Raw genomic sequence first — 7,203 nt, 5'->3', positions numbered from 1 at the left:
TAAAATAAAAATCAAATGCAGATTCCATTCTTCATACTGTACCTATCTGGGGAAATAAAGAAAACTTCAGATGGAGGATAACTACTTGTCACTTTACAAGTAAGGAGAAAATAATGGTGCTTCTGTAAGGACCCAGGTCTTTCCTGTGTTGCCTCGGCTTTTTAGAAACCCCTTGGCTCAAGGGGTTTGCTAACTCCCAAATAGCTGGTGTATGCTACTGTGTCCAGCTTAAAAAAAACTTTGCTGAGGGCTGGGAAGGTGGCTCAGCGGTAGAGCGCTTGCCTTGCATGCTCAAGGCCCTGGGTTTGATTCCTCAGCACCACATAAGCAAAAAGAAAAAAGCCGGAAGTGGCGCTGTGGCTCAAGTGGTAGAGCGCTAGCCTTGAGCTGAAGAGCTGAGGGACAGCGCCCAGGCCCAGAGTTCAGGCCCCACGACCAGACCCCCCAAAAAAAAAAAAAAAAAAAAAAAACTTTGCTGAGATGTGGGAATCCAGAAGTATCCAAGAAAAGGGAATATTCCAGGGGGTGGGAATGTGGCTTAGTGGTAGAGTGCTTGCCTAACATGCATGAAGCTGTGGATTTGAGTCCTCAGTACCACATACACAGAAAAAGCAGGAAATGGTGCTGTGGTTCAAGTGAGAGAGTGCTAGCCTTGAGCAAAAGAAACTCAGGGACAAGTGCCCAGGTCCCGAGTTAAAGCCCAGAACTGGCACAAAAAAAAAGTAAATAAAAGGGACTCCCTCTTCTGTCTGTCTATATTTTCCCTCTCTACACCAAAAACTAAGTTCATTAAATATGAAGTTTCATAGCACAGTTGCAAACTGAGTTTGGAATTGTTCTTGATGCCTGAAATAAGTGCTTTGAACCACAAGGGGGAGGTATTGTCTAATGATAGTGTAAACATCTATTTTGAATAGAGTAAGATAAACTGGTGTTTTATGCCTGTAATCCTAGCTACTCAGGTAACTGAGACCTTGAAGATCTCAGTTCAAAGGTAGCGCAGGAAGAAAAACCTGAAGACTCCATCTTCCATTTAACAAAACTGTGGACTCAGTGGTAGAGGGCCAGTCATGATTTTTTAATAAGTCTAAACAACAGCATAAGGGCAGGCTTCGAGGCCTAGTACTGGCATGCAATACAAACATTTGCACACAGTTTTCCTCTCTCTTAAACTGTCTTTCTCTTTTATTTACTTATTTTTTTGTGCCAGTCCTGTGGCTTAAACTCAAGGCCTGGATGCTGTCCCTGAGCTGCTTTTGCTCAAGGTTAGCACTCTACCACTTCAGCCACTGCACCACTTCCAGCTTTTTCTGAGTAGTTTATTGGAAATAAGAGTCTCATGGACGGGTTGGGAAGGTGGCTCAGTGGTAGAGCACTTGCCTTGCATGCCTGAGGCCCTGGGTTTGATTCCTCAGCACCACATAAGCAAAAGGAAAAAAGCCGGAAGTGGTGCTGTGGCTCAAGTGGTAGAGTGCTAGCCTTGAGCTGAAGAGCTGAGGGACAGTGCCCAGGCCCAGAGTTCAGGCCCCATGGCCGGACCCAAAAAAAAAAAAAGAGTCTCATGGACTTTCCTGCCCTGCTGGCTTTGAACAGTGATCCTCAGATCTCAGCCTTTTTTTTCTTTTTTCTTTTTTTTTTTGTCAGTTATGGGGCCTGAACTCTAGGCCTAGGCACTGTCTCTCAGCTCGTCAGCTTAAGGCTAACACTTTACCACTTGAGCCACAGCACCACTTCTGGCTTTTTCTGCTTAGGTGGTGCTGAGGAATCGAACCCAGGGCCTCATGCATACAAGGCAAGTACTCTACCACTGAGCCAACTTCCCAGTCCTGATCTCAGCTTTCTGAGTAGTTAGGATTACAGGCATGAGCCATGGATGCCCGGCTCTATTTTATTTTTTTGCTAGTCCTGGGTTTTGAACTCAAGACCTAGGTACTGTCCCTGAGCTTCTTTTGCTCAAGGCTGGCACTCTACCACTTGAGCACAGCACCATTTCTGGCTTTTCTGTTCATGTGGTGCTGAGGAATCAAACCCAAGGCTTCAAGCATGCTAGGCAAGTACTCTACCACTAAGCCACATCCCCAGCCCCTGGCTCTTTCTCATGAGAATAGAAGGATTGTGGCTTGAGAGGCAGCTTCAGCAGATAAGTTCAAGAGACTCTATCTTGAAAAAAAAGGGGCTGGAGTCATGGATCAAATGATAGAGTGCCAGCCTAGAAAACATCAGAGCCTTAAGTTCAAAGCCCAGTACTACCCATCTATTCCCCAGAAAGAAAAGTCCTAGGGGGGGAGAGGGGAAGAATGGGGGAAGTGGGGAGGGAAGGGATTGTAGGGGAAAAACAAAGGAGGAGGTAATAATGCTCCATAGGAAATGTACTCATTACCTTACTCATGTAACTATAACTCCTCTCTACAGTATTTCTACAATAAAAAACATTAATAAAAAGAATTAAAAAAAAGGGGGGGGGCTGGGATGTAGCTCAGTGGCAAAGTGCTTGCCTAGCAAGTGCAACGTCCTGGGTTCAATCCCCAGTACCAAAAAAGAAAAGACAAAAAAAATACAGTTAAAAAAAAAAAAAGAGGAAGTGGTGCTATGGCTCAAGCGGTAGAGCGCTTGCCTTGAGCTAAAGAGCGCAAGGAACAGCATCCAAGCCAGAGTTCAAGCCCCACGACCGACAAAAAAAAAAAAGAAAAGGCAGGGTTGGGAGGACAGGGCTGAGGATAATGTGAGAGTTTTGGTAATAAATGCTTATCATGTTCAAATGTTCAAATACACATGTTCAAATATGCAAACATGCAAATGTGTACTTAAACTTTCTGGGCATGAGAAATTGCATCAGATTTTTTTTTTTATCTTAGAATTTCCAGAACAGAGGCTTATTTGATTCAATTGTTGCTCTTAAATGACTTATAGGTGTTTATCTGGCATAAGAAAGTTATATGTGTGGGCTGGGAAGGTGGCTCAGTGGTAGAGTGCTTGCCTTGCATGCACAAGGCCCTGGGTTCGATTCCTGAGCACCACATAAACAGAAGGGGAAAAAAAAGCTGGAAGTGGCGCTGTGGCTCAAGTGGTAGAGTGCTAGCCTTGAACTGAAGAGCAGAGGGACAGTGCCCAGGCCCAGAGTTCAGGCCCCACAACCGGCAAAAAAAAAAAAAAGTTATATGTGTAACAGGTAAGTGCTGTCCAGTTTTTCACTAAACATAAGAAAATCACCAAGTTGGCCCAGCGCCAGTGGCTCACACCTGTAATCCTAGCTACTCAGGAGGCTGATATCTGAGGATCACAGTTCAAAGCCAGCCCAGGCAGGAAAATCTGTGAGACTCATCTCTAATTAACCACCTGAAAACCAGAAGCAGCACTGTGGCTCAAGTGGTAGAGCTCTGGGCTCGAGCTGAAGAGCTGAGGGACACTGCCCAAGGCCCCCCCAGAGTTCAAGCCCCACAACTGACAAAAAAAAATCACCAGGTTAATACAATACTTGATAAAATTAACAGTGCAATATGAATTTTACTCAGGAGAACCAAACAGATGAAAATTGGCAATTAAGTTGGAGAGGAATGGTGTATTTCAATAAATACATCACATAGAATGTATTCATAAATGTAAAATAGGGACAACTAGGAACATTACCTGTTCTGCCAAATCTTACCAGTAGTGACTTCTATTTTAATATGGAAAAATGACACTTCACAGCTTCACTCTTTCTTCCTTTTCTTTCCATATGGAAATGATTACCTTTTTGCTGTTTTTCTTATCAACGGTTGCTAAGATGTAAAATACTGGACTATATCTTATTTGTAAGGAATGTACAAGTGGACTTTGCAGCTGTAAAAGCCACACCCACTGCTGCATCTTGTTAACTCAAGCATACTTGAAAATAATTAAGATCACAACATTTACAAAACAAGGTTAAAGTAAGTGTTTAGCATTGAGGAGATCTAAAAACAATTTCAGACTAAACCAGAAGTAACAAAGATCTGTGATCAAGCTCTGTTAACAAATTATTTCACCAGGGGTTAAGGTGATTCAGAGGAATCTTGTTGAAAGTGAAGTATAAAAAGTCTTAGGCTGGTGGCTCAGTGGTAGAGCACTTGCCTTGCATGCCTGAGGCCCTGGGTTCGATTCCTCAGCACCACATAAGCAAAAAGAAAAAAGTCGGAAGTGGTGCTGTGGCTCAAGTGGTAGAGCGCTAGCCTTGAGCTGAAGAGCTGAGGGACAGTGCCCAGGCCCAGAGTTCAGGCCCCACGACCGGACCCAAAAAAAAAAAAAAAAAAACTTGCTATTGGGTTATAATTTTAAATTGAAGATTAACACAAAGGGATGGCTGTGTGCTAGTGGATACCTGTAGTCCAGGGGATTCTGAGGACAGGTAGAGCCCAGGAATTTGAGGCCAGCCTAGTCAATAGAGTGAAATCATTCCCCACCCTTTTCTCAAAAAAAGAAAAAAAGGTGCTGGGAAGGTAGCTCAGTGGTAGAGTGCTTGCCTTGCATGCATGAGGCCCTCAGTTCGATTCCTCAGCACCATATAAGCAGAAAAAGCCGGAAGTGGGGCTGAGGCTCAAGTGGTAGAGCGCTAGCTAGTTTACAACTGAAGAGCTGAGGGACAGTGCCCAGGCCCAGAGTTTAGGCCTCCCCCCCCCACCAACAACAATAACAACAACAACAAAATCAAACCCCCCAAACCTACAACTAAATTGATGTTAAAACTGGGATACAGGATGTCATTGGAAATATGCTTGGACTCATATATACACCCCGAGAAAACCTTGAAAATATAACTGAAGTTACTAGGAACTGGCGTCAGAACCTGCAGAATGTATCTCTGGAAATTCACATAATTGCAGCCTTTGCACTTTTGTCTCCCCCATTTGCACTTTGCTGTTGTTTTGGAGGTACTAGGGATTAGACTTATGGCCTCATGTTTGCAAGATAGGCACTTCTACCTCTTTGAGCACACACTGCGCCCTTTCTTGCTTTTATTTATTTATTGGTCATGGGGCTTGAACTTTGGGCACTGTCCTGAGCTCTTCAGCTTAACATGAGTGCTTTACCACTTGAGTCACAGTGCCACTTCTGGTTTTTTGGTGGTTAATTGGTAAGTATTTCATAGATTTTTCCTGCCCGGTCTGGCTTTGAACAGCGATCCTCAGATCTCAGCCTCCTGAGTAGCTAGGATTACAGGGATGAGCCACCGGCACCAGGCTCTTGCATTTATTTTTGAGGCAGGATCTTTCTTTATGGCTGAGCCAGCCTTAACTGCAATCTTCTTGTTTATGCTTTCCTACGCTGCTGAGGATGACATTTACTCATTGGTTGAGATGGAGTCTCACAAACTTTTATGCCTGGGCTGGACTCAAACCCCAGTCTTCCGGTCTCTAACTCTCAAGTAGCTAGCATTACAGTCTTGAGCCACATTGCCTGTAAGAGCTTCTTGAGTGTGGCTGAGTGTCCGTGATTCATGCCTATAATCCTAGCTACTTAATCCACACTCAGAAACTCTTTAACCAGGTACAGTAGCTCAAGCCTTTAATCCTAAAAACTACAAATCTGAGATCTGAGGATCATGGTTTAAAGCCAGCCCAGAACTGTGAGATTCTTATCTCCAATTAACTAGCAAAAAGCCAAAAGTAGAGCTGTGGCTCTACTGGTAGAGTACCAAGCCTTGATCAGAAATATTTAAGGGACAGTGCCCAGATTCTGACTTCAAGCTCCAATTGCACACACAATGTACATGTGCACACGCTCACGCGCGCGCACACACACACACACACACACACACACAAACTTCAGGGTTTTTGTTGTTGTTGTTTTTGTCCATTATGGGGCTTGAACTCAAGGCAGCATTCTACTACATGAGCCACAGCACCAGTTCTGGCTTTTTTTCTTTTTTGCTTATGTGGTGCTGAGGAATCAAACCCAGGGCCTCATGCATGCGAGGCAAGCACTCTACCACTGAGCTACCTTCCCAGCCCTTCAGTGAAGTTCTGACTTGCATTTTCTTTACAGCTAAGGATGTTGAAGATTTCCTCCTTTTATTGGCTATTTGTACTTTGCGAACTGTCTGCTCAATTTGTCCATCTATTGCTTGGATTATTTAATCTTTTGGTGTTTGAGTTCTATATATCTTCTAGATATTAATTCCTTGTTGGATGAATGGAGACAAAGATATTTTCTCCCATTCTATAATTGTTTTCTTTCCTATGGAGATTTTCAATTTAATGCAAACCCATTTATCAATATTCAAGAGCTTTTTATTCTAAGCTTAGAAACTGTTTCTTCCTGTTCAGCCCCCACCCCCTTACTTCTAGCTCTGGGCTCCCCACCCCTTATATAACTTACTCACATCTTTCAACCATCAGTAAAGATGTCATTCATTCAACCATTATTCATTCAGTACAGGTATTGAGCAAGGTTTGAGGATTTGGGGATCAATGCAGTATAATGTAAGTGAACTAATTTACAATATAAATTTCTATGGACATTTGCTACAACCATTCTAGTTTCCTAGTTATTGTTATATTGTCTATCTGTATTCAATGTTTTATGGGAAAAAATGTGGCCCAAGAAAAAAAACAAGGATTGGGAGTTACAGTCTAAGTTGAGTATTTTGAAACTTCTCCTTGCTGATTGTAGACTGCTTTGCAGTGCACATGCCAGTGATTCTTCTCCTGACCACTATGTTTATCACACTTAAATTCTTGTCCAACTTTCTGACTTAAAAAACATGCTCCATATGTCCCTATCCCATTCTTCTTTCCCCGTGAGCCCAAGTTAGACCCAACCCTTTCATGTTCTGCCATATATGTACCAAATATGGTTTTACTCACTAACTCATCACTTTGGGCAGACAATTTTTACTTTGAACTGAAATATTTTTTCAGTTGAGCCTGGTGGTGCATGTCCTTAGTTCCAACACCCAGGGAGTCTGAGGGAGTAGGTTGCTGAGTTTGAGGTCAGCCTGGGCTACAAGATGAGATTTGCTGCACACTGAAGAAAAACTTTCTCATCTTTACCAGTCATTATTTTTGCATCTGTACTTTAGGAATGTGAATCTAAAACCCAGATATATGATTTTAATTTGTTACTCCACCCTGAAATGTCTTTGGATGATGCAATGTCAGCCTCATTAACAGATGGAATCCCACTTCCACAAGCAGGAATGATTGCACAAGGAGTTTAAACAATATGAGTATTTCAAGATTCTGA

Source organism: Dipodomys merriami, unplaced genomic scaffold (assembly GCF_024711535.1).
Source record: "Dipodomys merriami isolate MVZ:Mamm:240054 unplaced genomic scaffold, mDipMer1.0.p SCAF_19, whole genome shotgun sequence".
In the NCBI taxonomy this organism is placed as follows: Eukaryota; Metazoa; Chordata; class Mammalia; order Rodentia; family Heteromyidae; genus Dipodomys; species Dipodomys merriami.
The sequence above is the reverse complement of the archived record's forward strand: the minus strand, read 5'-3'. Positions refer to the sequence as shown.